We start from the raw sequence: 14265 nt of genomic DNA, 5'->3' as shown, positions 1-14265 counted from the left end.
ATTTCTATCAAATCATAATTAAATGGATGTCGAGCAGGACCGCGTCGTCAAAGCCCATCTCTTCAACATTGTTATGGAGTCTCGGTGTTATTTCCACGTCATTATTATCAACATACGGCTTTTCTATGTCTCGTAGCATTACTAGTAGATTTATCTGCATAGTTTTTTTAGTTTTGTTGAAATGGTCAAGATAAGCTTTAGCCCTCCGGTTTGACAAATTATGCGGACTTCCATTTGTAGTCGGCAAACTAGCAAGACAGTTATTTCATTAAGGGTAAGTTTGACATTATGATTTTATAGACAAAAATTATAATTTTAACCCAAATCATAGAAAACTGATCATTTAGAGCATTCACATTGATTTAACCATTTTTTACTTTTATCTAAAATAGATAAACAAAACACTAAAAAACCCTCTGCATCGGATTATGCATTTACAATGCAAAATATATTCTTGTTGCATTTGTTAACAGTGCACCGCTACATGTAGCGAGTACTGTCCACACATCCATCTCATAATATATTATTTCTCTCTCCACATCTCTCTTTTTTCAAAAATTGATAAGAAAAATACAATCTTTATAAAATTAAATAAAAAATAATATTTAAATGATATAAATAAATAAATTAATTAAAAAATAAATAAATAAAGATAATCAGATGTATTATGTATTTTAAAACTCATTACCTAAACTAGGTAAAAGTGGGTTTTGATTAACCATTCTACATACAAATATGCATAAACCAATGTGATTGATCATTTAGGCTTGCGTTTTTTAAAAAAAATAGTCATTTCGCATTTTTAAATCACAAGGAATGAAGTGCTTTTGTGAAAATGAACAATTTTAAAAGTTAAACTGCGATTTTAAATGTAAAGCTATAATTTTTGACAAATACTTAACTACGTTTTCAAATCACATATTTTAAAATCATAAATTCACCCTAGTCGCTTCCAATGTTCTTTTGATTATTTCTCTTGTTAGATTAGTCAAAATGATAATCTCTTTAATTCTGTTAGTATTAGTCACATTGGGTCTCATGATGCCATGATCATGGAGTTAGGTCAAGGTATGACTCAATCAGGCGACTGCAATTCTCACCATTTAGGCATTTTCTAATTTCTATGCAGCTCTCAATGGGCAAATTCGACTATATATGTTTTTTGAAATTACTACAATTTACCTTTTTTAATTAGAAAAAATATACATGCTCTAGTTAATTCTTGTGAAAAGTCTACATACTCCTCTCAAACTATCACCCAATTGATAATGTCTCACCCAAACTTTCAATTGTAACAATGTCTTCCCCAAACTACCAAAAATTTTCAATATTCCCCCAATGATGAAACTATCCTTAGTAAAATAAAAATTAAAAAAAAAACTAAAATTTGTAGAAAAAAACCTAAAACTAAAAAAATAAAAATAAAAATTCCCAAAGGGTGGTACATTTAAAATTTTTTTTTAAAAAAAATAATAATAATAAATAAATCATTTTTATAAGAAAAAAATTAAAAAATTTCGATTTTTTTTTTTGTTGTTTTATAAATTTTTTAAATAAAAATTTCCGTTTTAAAAAATTAACAATTTTCGATTAAGAAAATAAAAAATTTGTTCTAAATAAAATTTCGATTTTTTTTTAAAAAAAATATTCGTTCAAAAAAAAATCATTTTCTTTAAAAAAATTAAAAATTTTCGTTTAAAAATTTTTGTCTTATTGAGAAATATATAGGAGTATTTTTATCTTTTTGCTAGCCTTAGGGGGAAACATTGACAATATTTTGGTAGTTTGAGGAAGACATTGTTACAATTAAAAGTTTAGAGTGAACATTATCAATTTGATAGTAGTTTGAGGAGTATGTAGATTTTACCTTTAATTTTTTTTGTTTTAAGGAAGACAAATGAACAGAAAGGTTGGTGGAAAACATATAAGAGTTGAATTGTCAGTTTGAATGTTTTCCTTTCGGTTTGTACTATAACAGCGTAATACTTTAAGATTGGAAGAAATTTGTGAGATGATCTCGAATTCTAAATTTTATTTTGTTAAATACTCTCAATTCTAAATTTTATTTATCCTTTTATTTTATTAATTTACCATTTATTGTCTTGGAAATAGTCCCAATATTCTGATTAATTTATTAGTTGGCACTAGCCATTGAGATACTACAAACTTTCAAGGCATGAGCATTTTAAAATGATTGATTTGTGATTCATATGATTTCCATCCAAAATTGAACCCAATTATTGGTTTGGTTTCTATATGAAGCCAATCAATTACGTGCAAAATTGGACTTGTAAACTTGATAGGAAATTTAATCAATACGTGTTGATAATTAATTCTTCAACATTTTTTTTTCCACAATCAGAGGGAGACAGGGTTTGGAAAATTCATTGGCCTAAATATGTCACTACACAAGAATATGTTGATGATAATTCTCCAATATTCAATTATTCAAACAAATTGATGTTTAACCGACAAATTAATTAGGGTTGATAATTCTCCAATATTTTTCCGTGATCAAAGATTCACGTTTATCTCGTATCTTTGCAAAATTAATGGTCACTTTTTTAATTTTAAAAACTCTATTTTCCAACCTAATCTCAAATATACTCTTAGTGGTGAATTGGAAAAATCGAAGCTACTACTAAAGAGGCTAAGGGCCCGTTTGGGAGTGCGATTTCAATAAGTGCGATTTTAAAAATTGTGTTTTTAAAATCGCTACTTTTTAAAATCGCACAGGCGTTTGGTAAAACATACTTAAAAGTATTTTTTTTATCAATTGAGTGTTTGGATAACATTAGCATATAATTGTGGTTTCATAACCAAATTACCAATAAGGATGAACAAGATAGAGAGGATGAAGAAAAAAAAAAAAAAAAAAGAGAAAATAAGAGTTTTAATATATTTTAGGTGGGTATTCTTGGTATTTTTTTCATTCCCGTTATAAAAAAGGTAACTATTGCGCCAAATATCTTTTTAATAAAAATCGTGATTTTGTTTTAAATTTGTACTTTTTCAAATAAGCACCCTCTAATCAGCTTATAAAAATCGCAGATTTTTTTGCGATTTTAAAATTTGAGTTTTTAAAATCGCAATCCCAAACACCCCAAAGTTGCGATTTGGTTTAAAATCGCAGATTATTTTTTAAAAAACACACTTCCAAACGCACCCTAAGAACAAGTCAATGAGAGTGAATATGACATTTTGCAACAACCTAGCAAGGAACGATTTTTTATTTTATTTTATTTTATATTAAATTACACTAACATTACATTAAATATTATTGTCATATAATACGAATAGTCAACTGTTCTTATATTCTAGAATGCTAATAATTACATCACATTAATCACATGGATTTCAAAATGATTGATTTGTGATTCATATGGATGAAGCCATTCAATTACTACAAATTTAGACTTTTAATTTTACCAATCGCTTAAAAAACAATCTTGAGATATTGAAAAGAACACATAAAAGGGTTGTTATCAAAGAGAATTTTTACACATCATACAAATGGAATTAATTGTGAAGCTGAGAAAAGTCGTATCTCTAGTCGTTGATCAACGTTGCTTGAAATTTCCTTCTTGTGGTGGGATATGGAAAAGAACAAAAATATGTTAATCTAATAATCTCATAGAGGATTTACACGTCATAATAATAAAATCAATTGTTTTTTTTGCAGCCATCAAGATTGACTGAAAACTTGTTCTTTTCAAAATGTGAAAATGGTTTTCGGTCGATGTTGTAAAGGAACATTGATTAAATGGATGTCCATTTCTGTCAAATCATAATTAAATGGATGTCGAGCAGGACCACGTCGTCAAAACCCATCTCTTCAACATTGTTATGGAGTCTCGGTGTTATTTTCACGTCATTATTATTAGGGCCCGGTTCAGTGTTTTCTGAGGTTTAGGCGAAACTTTTAAATGGGCTTTATTTTTTTTAATAGTTATATATTAATTAAATAATATTTATTTTAATATTCATATATATGTTTTTAAGGGTGCATTAATATAATATGAAACTACTTATCAAGATAAAGTCTTGATAAGTAAATTCTTTTCAATATTTTAAGATCAGGTTTAAGGATTGATTTAGATAATTACTTAGCGTGGCGTGAGATAGAAAAAAAACAAAAAACCTTATGTATCTGAAGATTGATCAAACATTAAAGATTAATGAAAAAAAAATGTTGATAATGACGTGGAAATAACTCAATAAAATTTTTGTGGACGAGATGGGTTTTGACGGACAAGATGTTGATTTTGAACAGTTTATGTTCAAAAATGTCAAATGCTTGTGAATTAACTTCTGTCTAAAAAAGTTCTTAAGGAGTAGTTTAATTGGTTGTAAATCATGTCTCATGAAGCAGAGGTTACTAGTTCGAATTTTCCTTTTCCCTTCCTTTGTGTGGACATGTCTAGGGGTGGGCACGGGTCGGGGCTAGCAACAATTGATTTCTAAACAAAGCACGAGCGAGACTTTTATTTTCCATGTACTCGTATACTAGCAACAATTGATTTCCTTCAATACAGCATCCATAGAACTTAACAAGATGAGGGTGTTGCAAAGCAGAAATCATGTCTATCTCATTCACAAACTCACGATTCCCTTACTTTGATTTAGAAGAAAGCTGTTTGACTGCAATTATGGTGCCATCTAACAAAAGGCCCTGCATTTGAGAAACATAAACTTTTTTCATCTATGAACAAGGAACCCTTCAAAAAGAAAGAACTACAATAAGAAACATTCACTAAAAATAAAAGCTTTATTCTGCAAATACCTTATAAACAGAACCAAAACCACCTTCCCCAATTTTATTTGCAGCATCAAAGTTGTTTGTTGCAGCTTTGATTTGCCTTAAGGTGAATGTACCAGTTTGCAAGTTCAAACCCTTTAAATCTGAGGAAGATGCCAAGTCAGATGCATAAGCATGTCAAATTATTGACATTCCACTTAGTTTGAGACATTTTAAAGTGTATTGTGTGCATTTGCACCTGTTGTGTGTTCAAACATACATACACATGCAAAGAATCTAAAGAACATATCATAAATAAATATTTATCTATATAATAACAACATTAATTGCCTTGCAAATACCTTGTTCCATCTTATTTTTCTGTCCTAGATACCTAGAACCAAAAATATAACAAAAGCACCAGCAGCAACAATCTCGACCTTTGCACCTAGAGATATGCCAGTTGATGGTGGTGTAAAGTCTGTTTGAAGAAAAAAAAAAAAAAAAATAGGAGTTAGAATGTTAAAATTATTGTCAAGGTAATACAAGAAATTATCATCCAACCAAAAGTAATTCATGAAAACGAGAGGTCTAAACTGACAATTAGGAATACTTTAATGAAAATTAACAAGACAAGGATTTTATTCTCTTATTCATCATTATGATTTTTGAATATCATTTCTTGAAGTAGTACACATCAAACTAAAAAAATATAAAATAAAATCATAAAATCATAAAAAGTGGACAAAAAAGACAAATATATCCATCTATTATACCATAAAAAAAAATTAAAAGGTTCAAATCAAATACCAGAATCCACTGAAATAGCTGAAATAAGAGGACCATAGACTCCTTTGACTGGGATATCAGTTGTCCCCTTCCCAGCCCAGTAGAAACGGATCTCTAAGGTATTATTAGTCACGGCAGCAGTAAAACTTTTTATTACTGCCTTACCTACTCCACCAGCCTCCTTTACAATGTTGAAATCCTTTGATACTCGCTCTCCCTACAATATTCTAATCCATTTATGTCATCCATTTCACGCTAGCAACTGCTTGAGTAGATGAAAGTGGAAGTATATTGTAATAATTACCTGAATGTAAATATCAAATATACGCCTTCCCAAGCTGCTATAGCTTTTATCATCGGTGAACATTATCTCCGCAAAATGGAGGTTTATTGTGTAATTTCCATTTCCCAAACAAAAAGCATAATAAGTAAGAGAGAGAGGAGAAATGCGTGCTTCCTTGTAAAGTTCAGAGAGACTAGATGAACTTTGCACAGTATAATTGTCGACAGTGTGATTGTTATCCATGAAGTCACCAGTGCTGCTAAATCCCCAGTTTTGTGGACTCGTGTAGAATTTTGAAGGTCCACCTGGATCTATATCAGCATCATATGCAGTACTTCCATTAATGGTAACTGCTCCTCCGCCGCAATTTATATAAAGTTTGTATGATTCTGGGATAAAAGCAACAACAAATTAGTAACAACTAAAAAATAGGCATATAGAATTCATATTCATCAAAAAAGAAAAGGAAGAAAACATATTCACTACTTTCAATTGATCAAACTTACTTTGATCAGGACAAGGAGAGCTTCTCAAACATGAAACCAGGCCACTGTTGGAACAATCAAGGTCCAAAGCAAGTTATTATTAAGATCAAAATTGGATTTGTGTTTACTCATATCGAGGCAACACACAAGAAAGTTAATATAATAAGATTTTGATAGATGAAGTTGATACTTACGAGTTATTTCCAGTCAAAGAGCTTGCAAACAAGTTCCTGGAGAACATAACAAGAGAAAAGCCTAGTGAGTATGCCCATCAGCGCTTGCATTCAGACAAACATTTTTAGAAGAAAGTCTTACACACTACTTGTTTGACAACTTGATTCTCCATCCGTAAATTTGTTATATGAAAGATCACTGCACACAAAAGAAGTAACGTACACGATCCATTATCTTCCGTGATGCATGTTTTGTTATACTTGGAAGAGATGATAATATTCAGATTCTATTGTTGTCATACTTCATTCTATACAATATTCCAAGAGACTACACTTAGAATTGAACTCTCAGGAGTACTAGAAATTCTTGGAAATGATTAAAACTTGTAAGCAATACATTTCTTTTAATCTTTGTATGCTTTGATATGCCTTCACTCTCTCATTTTCATAATTGATTAGTGAAGCATCTCACAGTTTTCTAATGATAAAGATTTACATTAAATACGTCGAAGTTTCTTCACATTTGACATTCAAACCAATCAAATTGAGCAAGTGTTGTCATACACAGATAATTTTGTTCAGTATAAGAAAATCAAATTGATTCATAAAGGCAAATTAAGTTCCAGAAGAGAGCCAATGTACAAGGCACAATTATCATTACATAATGATTAGGAAAAATAAATAAAAAAATACGTCCACATTTTTTGTTAACAAATTGAATATATAGAATTTGGCAGAGAAGCTTACATGTTGTTCCCTTCATTCAGCATCCAACCAGGCACTGCTCCAGTTAGCAAGTTGCTGGTTAAGTATCTAAACAAAATAAAATATTAACAATTTAGTATCGTTATGTAGTTTGTCTTTAACACATCCAATGATTAAACGAATATTTATGCTTTGGATGATTTCATATTAACAATTATAAATTACATGAGATGGCATCCCTATTATAGGAAGTAGAGGTAGGAGTCTTAGCTACATATTTCCTTTGAAAGAGGATCGACTTTAACTAGGAATTAAAGTAAATTGGAAAAACCGTTAAATGGATGCCAACCTTCAGTATTTTGAGATTGCCTAGTACATCAGACAATTAAACTATTCCTTTTTCATCCCCACTAATGTGGTAATGATCGCAGTCTCTCATCTATACAAAATGCTTCTGTAATTTGAAAATATACAGAGAATTTAAAATGCATACATGTAATCTGCCTTTTGTAGACCAGCAAAGCTACTTGGAATTTCTCCACTGAGTTTGTTAAAGCTGAGATCTCTGCAGGCAAATTTATAATTAAATGAATTAGAAAACAAATAGCACCTTAAAAAACCAATCCTTTCCTGAAAAATGTTAGAAACAAACAACATATTGAAGTTGTCAAAACAAGAAAAGACAGTCGTTTTTATAAAAGAATGTCATAAACAAAATTAAAAGGCAATTCTTAAATCACTTAAAAATCATCTTCAGATCAATCCTGGGCCTTGGTTTAAGTTGCAAGTGGGTTGGAAAGGGAGGTCATGATTTTGGTTTTTGTTTAAAATCTTATAAAAAGAATTTTTTTGAAGCATTTCATGGTATACCAAAAAACACAATTGACCCTGTCAAAAACAATCATGTTCAATGTCTAGAAGGCTTTGTTGAATCTCAAGATACTCTGTCTCCAGAAAAGAAAATGAATTCTTAAGTCAGGTTAGGTCAATCAACACAAGGAGAAGAAAAAGAATTCTTAGCCATGCAAGAATCCTGAATGATCCATAAATTAGCATAAAAGCATTTTCTAGAGGATTTTTGAAATACCAGCAAACAGAAAAAGGGAGGAAAAAGTGGATATTATACTAACAAGGTTTTCAAAATTGTCCTATCCCCGAGATATTCAGGTAGCTGTCCAGTAATATTGCAACTCCTCAATATTCTGTAAGAAAATTAAAAATATCTATGTTAACTTAAGTAGCCATAACATTGGGTATGTTGGAAAATCATGTCATTGAAACATTTAACTTACAATTTTTTCAACTGAGTCAGATTATTAAGTGGTGGAAAAGGTTCTTCAGATCCAATCAAGTCACTGATTCTCCTGAATATCAAATTCAACAAAGAATAAAGTAATTCAAATGTAATTCCATCTAAAAATTAATTATAGTTGTGACATAAAAGGTTGATACTAACAAGTCCGATAGCTTTTCCAAATGAGCAATGCCAGAAGGAATTGGCCCGCTCAAACCACTTGCCTGAATCAATCTGTTATTACCAAATTTTGATTTAATGAGGGATAATACATAACAACCATAACTAAATAACGACAGAATCCTTCAACACAAATAAAAAAGAAAAAGGAACAAAGCTCTCACAATTTTGTAAGGTTTGTCCAGTTTTGAATATAATTGGGTATCGTTCCAGAAAATTGATTGTCACTGATCCGACTGCATTACGTTGAATGGACAAAAGGAATTAAAATAAAATAAAATAAAACGTCATATGTAATCTTAGATGAAAAACTTAATGCGGAAAGAAAGAAAGAGTAGCTTACAAGTCCTTCAATGTGATCAGCCCTGCAAATGAATCAGGCAGCTCCCCACTAAAATAATTCGAGCTTAGGAAACTATAACAACATCATCAACAACAACATCAGCCTCAGGAATTCCCACACCAAATAAAAGAGATAAGATTCTTGTAATAAGAGGGAATATTCAAAAACGTCTTACAATCTTTCTATGGAGGGCATATGGCCAAGCTCTGGAGGAAGATTTCCGGAAAGTTGATTGAACTCCACCGTACTACAAATAATAAAACCGCATTATTCCTCAATTACAAAACTCTAAAAAAAGAAAAAATAACAAAAAAATTCACAAATAGAAACAAATGGATGATCAGAACTCACATGCTTTTGAGAGTTGTGATGTTTGCCAGCTCTTTGGGGATAGAACCCGTTAACTGGTTTCCAAGAAGGGAACTGCAATAAGACTCTCTTACGTTAAAATCATCCCTTCATGAAAACATCTATATATATATATATATATATAGAGAGAGAGAGAGAGAGAGAGAGAGAGTACATGTTGACCAACTGCGGGGAAGAACCCCATCCCGGAGGGATTGAACCGTTAAGGTAGTTGCGGGTGAGGTCACTAATACAAGAGAGAAATGAATCAGTTGAGGAAAGAAACTACATGTGGCATCTCTGTTCTGAGTACTTACATTTGTTGGAGGTAGGGCAACCCGGCAAAATTTGGCGGGAGGGTGCCCGCGAGGTTTTGTCCTTTCAAAATTCTGTACATCCAATAAAGAGTGGGGGTTACCGAAGCTTAACATTCTCAATATATATATATATCAACCCTTTTTTTATTTTTTTATATATTTAAGGGTATAGTTGTATTTTTATAATTTTTTGGAGCTATAGAAAATATTTTACTTTTTGGGGGTTTAAGTTAACAAAACATTTAAACCGTATTAGTAAATCGTAAATGAAAAGGACTGAAAGATTATAATTCTAAATTGTAAATTTTTAAAGTTTAGAGACCAGAAAGATTAAAAATCGTTTGGTACGTACTCAAACTTCAAAGAAATAAGTGAAGTTTTTCTTAGTTTAAATCTTGAACAGCTTAACTAAATTTTCATATATATGTTTTAAAGGGTACATTAATATAATATGAAACTATTTATCAAGATAAAGTCTTGATAAGTCATAAGTGAAGTCTTTTCAATATTTTAAGATCAGGTTTAAGGATTGATTTAGATAATTACTTAGCGTGGCGTGAGATAGAAAAACCGTATGTATCTGAAGATTGATCAAACATTAAAGATAGTTAATGAAACAAAAAAAAAAAAAATGTTGATAATGACGTGGAAATAACTCAATAACGCGGACGAGATGGGTTTTGACGGACAAGATGTACGTGGTCCTCATTCCTCGTTGAAAAGATATTTTTGGACACTTGGCATTGCATCTTAGCCTCAAATTTTTTATATGTATAAAGGCATGGCATGCCAATTACTTTTATAAGAATTGCTACACTTGCAAAGGCTTTTTATAAACAAAGCCTTACAACTGACGTGGCAAAGAAAATGACCAAAAAAAAAAAAAAACTTGGTACTAGGCTGCCCGTGAGAGAAATCAAGCAAAATATCACAAACCCAAATGAAGTTCGCGGATCTGAGCCTGTTTCTTCTTGTTCTCTGCCTTCTTGTACTGTAAATACAGAAAAGAAGAGGCTAAAAGAGTTCTTGTCCAGCAGTTTTGATGTGGAAGAAAAGCCTCCATCAAAATCTTTCTGGCCACGACCCCCACGCTGGATCTGGCTGAGACCCGTCGTGGGTCTGGCCTGACCCCGCCCGTGGGTCTGTGACCCATGGCTGGGTCTCGGCCAGACCCATGCCTGGGTCTGGCCTAGACCCACGGCGCACGGCGGGTCGCGGCCAGACCCAGGCGTGAAATTGATCCATACCTCTCTTGATTTGTCTTCCTTTCACCGTGAGTACTGTCTCTCTTGATTTGTGTTGCAAAATAACATCCTAGGCAGATCAGTGTGAATATTATGCGTTATGCGGTGGATAAGCTACCTACAACATCAAGAACTCTCCTGTATGTTCATGCTTGGAAAGGTTCTTCCAAAACAAAAGCAAACTAACACAAAAATAAATCCATGCCTCTCTTGAGGTGAAAATTATGCGTTATGCGGTGGATATGCGATGTGAGAAGGAGTGAGGCCGGCGGTGTGGAGATAAGAAGAAACAAAGAGAAAGAAAAGAATCAGACCCCCACTGGGTCTGGCCGAGACCCAGCGGGGTCAGGCTAGACCCAGGTGGGTCTGGCCTGGCCGGTCTCGGCCAGACCCGGGGCCGGGGGTCGTGGCCAGACCCGCCGTCGGCCAAACACGTTGCACGGTAGGTCGCGGCCAGACCCAGGCGTGGGTCTAGCCGCGACCCAGCCCGGTCTCTCACGGGCAGCTGGTACCAAATTTGTTTTTGTCTTTTTCTTTGCCACGTCAGTTTGTAAGGTTTGTTTGTAAGTGTCGCAATTCTCTTTTTTGTTTTGTTTTATTTCTATAACTTTTTAGAAGTTTACATGTATAGATAAATGAAAGGGATTGAAAGATTAAAACTCTATATTGTAAATTTTTAAAGTTTACAAAATTGTGTTGTAGTTCCAAAATAAAATAATATATATATATATATAAAAGTGAAGTTTCCCTTCCCCTAATTTAAATCTTGAACATTTTAATTAAAGTTCCATATATATGTTTTTAAGTGTAAAATAGATTAATTCTAAAAGTAAGACTTTTGTTCCCTTTTTGTCCCTCTAAAAGTGATTTGACTTTTAAAATTACTATTAAATTTGAAATATATGGCTATTAAATTTTGATTCAATTGTAATTTTAAAAGTCATATCACCTTTAAAATGACAAAAAAAAAAAAAAAAAAATCTTATTTATAGCATTAATCTACAATATAATATGAAATTATTTCTCAAGAGGAGTTGATATGAAATCAGATAATCAGTAAACATTTTTCACTTTTTCACTTTTCCATACAATTTTCACTTTTTTTATACTAAACTTGTTTACTTTTTCTCACACCAATTCGCATCAACTGCATAACAAAAGGCAAAAAGGATTTAACAAACAAAACAATGGTCCTTGACTCCTCGACACCCCCATTAAGTACGTGGATCCCATCTAAGATATATATATAATTTATTTATTTATTTTTTTTTGTCTCCATGCCATCTAAAGATTTGACATAAGTGTTAATGCAACCAAAAGATGTGGTCCTCAACACCCGGTTTAAGGTTTTTTTTGTTTTTTTTAGGCCAAAAAAAAGTCCACTTAATTTTCAACCGTAAAATATTCTTACATTTTATATCGCATTAATCACTTTTTATTATTATTTAAATAAAAAATTTACTACAAATTAAACATTTTTTTTTAATTTTTCTATAAAAAAAAAAAAAATTAAAACTTATCAATAACTTTCTACTACGATGAAAATGCCTAAAACCTTTGCCAAACAAGGCCCCGAAAGTCAAAAATAGAATTTTGGTCCTACTATTCAAATGCAGTTAGCAGAGCCAACTTCGTTTTTTATTTGATTTAAAAATAAAAAATAAAAAGAAATGTTTCTTTTGCGATATGTATGTATATGTCCGTCTTACCTACATCTTTTCTGCTATTGAGTTGGTATGCTCTATTTACTATTAATTTTCTTAAAAAAAAAATTAAGGATTAATAGAACATATATGCCAACTCACCAAATTTATACAAATGCAAAAAATAATTTCTCAAAAATATAATTTGAGGTAGCTTTTATATATGTCTTAGCATTGCATCTTAGCCTCTAATTTTTTAGATGTCTAAAAGCATGGAAATTGGAATGCTAATTACTTTTAATAAATGGCAACCGTTTGATCACTTTAAAGCAAAATAAAAATAAAAATAAAAATCAGAAAAGTAAAAAAGGGCATTTTGGACGGTTTATGTTCAAAATAGACTTTTATTTTTCACTCATTTTTACACGTTCTTAAGATTATAAGTGATCGATGTTTAAAATTTTCATTGGATTAAATTTAATAAAAATTTATCTCAACTCTAAAAAATGATTTTAAAGATCACCAACAAATATATATATATATATAAAAGTAAGAGTACGCAGCATTTCTTAACAAAAAAATCTCAGTGAAACATATGTCGGTGGATATATATATATATATATATATATATATATATATATATATATGCGTATGTGCAGATAGTGTGTATATATAGGAGAGAGATATGACGTACATGCTGACAACGTGGCATCTAGTTCCGTTGGAGCAGTCGCAGGTGAGATTATTCTCGAATGATCCTGCTGCTGGTCCGTCGAACCATCCAGGTTGTTGACTGCATGGATCTACGCTGAAATTCCAGTCCGTCTTCCCTAACGTATTCGCTATCTCACGTAAAGCTTCCACTGCAAAAGTTAGCGCCCAATTCAACACAAGTGATGAAATCAGCTCCAACCAATCAAAAAGGCTTGAATAATGAATTGCACCTAAAAAAAGAAAGGTTAAAATATCATGCATCTGTGTGGTGATCAGCATATATACCTTCTCCATCCGGCAATTGAGTGGCTCCGAAAGCGAACGTTGCCAAGCAAAAGGTGAGAGTTGAAGCATGGAGAAATCGAACAAGAAACATCATCTTCTTCATTTTTGCCAAGGAAAATACCTTCGCCTACGCAGGCAAAAATGGTGGCCGAATTGGTGCGCAAATCATTAATTATTGTACCACTATATATCAAGGAGTTTGGAGAGAGAGATGAGAGGAGTTGCTTTGGGAGCGAAGACTAGAGTAGACCTCAAAGAGTGGTCAACTATATATTATTATTGCATGGTTAAATACTTTTTTGTCCTGCAGTTTAACAATTTTATTTTTTTTGTCTTTTTAGGGTTCATTTTGTATCACATATGGTACTTTAGTAATATATAGTTAGAAACAGATTTGGTACTTCCGTCAAAAAATTGATAAAAATATAAGTCAGCCCCCTAAAAAATTGACACTTGTCCATATGCCTAATTAGAAATAAAAATTTTATTAAAAAAAATTGGAAAAGGGGTGGTTTTATTGCTTTTTTTTTAATTTAATTTAATTTTTTATTAATCATTTTAGTTTTTAAATTTTTATTTTTCCATTTTTTATTATATGTATAGACATGTGTCAATATATCTGTTTTTATTGACGTGGATTTCTATAATTTTTGGACGGAATTTAGACAGAGTACTATATCTGTTTTTATTCATTATCAAGGTACCATTTATGATACAAATGAAA

At 31.6% G+C, this 14265-nt stretch overlaps 1 pseudogene; it reads right to left on the bottom strand.

Annotated features, from left to right (window-relative positions):
* LOC132175429 (probable leucine-rich repeat receptor-like serine/threonine-protein kinase At3g14840) overlaps positions 1-13705 on the bottom strand; it is a 66477-nt pseudogene extending 52772 nt beyond the window's left edge.
* Between the last annotated feature and the right edge of the window lie 560 nt (positions 13706-14265).

The sequence above is a fragment of the Corylus avellana genome, chromosome ca3 (assembly GCF_901000735.1).
Source record: "Corylus avellana chromosome ca3, CavTom2PMs-1.0".
Classification (NCBI taxonomy): Eukaryota; Viridiplantae; Streptophyta; class Magnoliopsida; order Fagales; family Betulaceae; genus Corylus; species Corylus avellana.
This window is presented reverse-complemented; position numbering and strand designations above follow the sequence as displayed.